This window comes from Seriola lalandi, unplaced genomic scaffold (genome assembly GCF_002814215.2).
Source record: "Seriola lalandi dorsalis isolate HSWRI2012SDOR001 ecotype SW California unplaced genomic scaffold, Sedor1 jcf7180002054657, whole genome shotgun sequence".
Classification (NCBI taxonomy): domain Eukaryota; kingdom Metazoa; phylum Chordata; class Actinopteri; order Carangiformes; family Carangidae; genus Seriola; species Seriola lalandi.
In genome coordinates, this window is record NW_019525210.1 from 158,300 (window position 1) to 159,241 (window position 942).

The 942-nt window shown below is 43.7% G+C and overlaps 1 pseudogene; it reads left to right on the top strand.

Annotated features, from left to right (window-relative positions):
* The first annotated feature begins 439 nt into the window (after positions 1–439).
* Positions 440–942, top strand: part of LOC147818281 (Ig kappa-b4 chain C region pseudogene) — a 617-nt pseudogene continuing 114 nt past the window's right edge.

A 942-nucleotide genomic window follows, 5' to 3' on the forward strand; every position in this document is an offset into this window, starting at 1 on the left:
TCCTGTCATGCTGAAATTGAAGTTCAACTGTACAAAAGATCAAACTTTAATTATTTTCAAATATGTTTTCTAATATGTATTTATACATTTAAAACTTGAAAGACATTTAATGAATTAAAATTCACCTCATTTAGATGAGTATTGAAAAATGTTGTAATGCTGCACATTATGTAAAATCTGACATTACTTCATGCTGTCATACTCTGTGTCCAATGTAGTTTGAAATAACTTCAAAACTTTTTGAAACGACTGAATTCAACATGAGGAACATTTGATGGTTGTCAGATTATTTTATGTATTTGCTTGTTTCCTCTGAAAAGTGAAGTTTTTGATTCGAACTTTTTTGACATTGTTTTTATGAAAAAGTTAAAAAGAATTGTGCCAAATCTTCTTCTGGTGTTTCCAGTGTAGTTTGATATATTTCAGGTCAAACTGTATGATGATTGTCTCTGTGCTGATGTGCATGAGAGGCTTCTTAAAGGGAAGTGAAACAATGTGAGTGAGTGACTGGTGGAGCAGAAAAACCATCTGACAGAAACTCCTTAAAGGAGTAAATCAACTGTCACACAGTAAAGGTGTCCAGGTGTCTGCTGTTTGATTGACAGCTGCTGATTATTGTCTCCTAGGTGACGCCCGTCCCACCCTGACGGTGCTGCCCCCTTCCAGTGAGGAGCTGCAGCAGGAGAAGGTCACAGTCCTGTGCCTGGCCAACAAGGGCTTCCCCTCAGACTGGAGTCTGGCCTGGAAGTTGGAGGGCAGCAGCAGCAGCAGCAGCTGGGAGGAGAGCAGGAGCCCCGGGGTGCTGGAGAAGGACGGCCTCTACAGCTGGAGCAGCACCCTGAGGCTCCCTGCGGACCAGTGGAGCAAGCTGGGCTCTGTGACCTGTGAGGCCACCCAGGGCTCCCAGACTCCGCTCTCAGAGACACTGAGGAGAGACCAGTG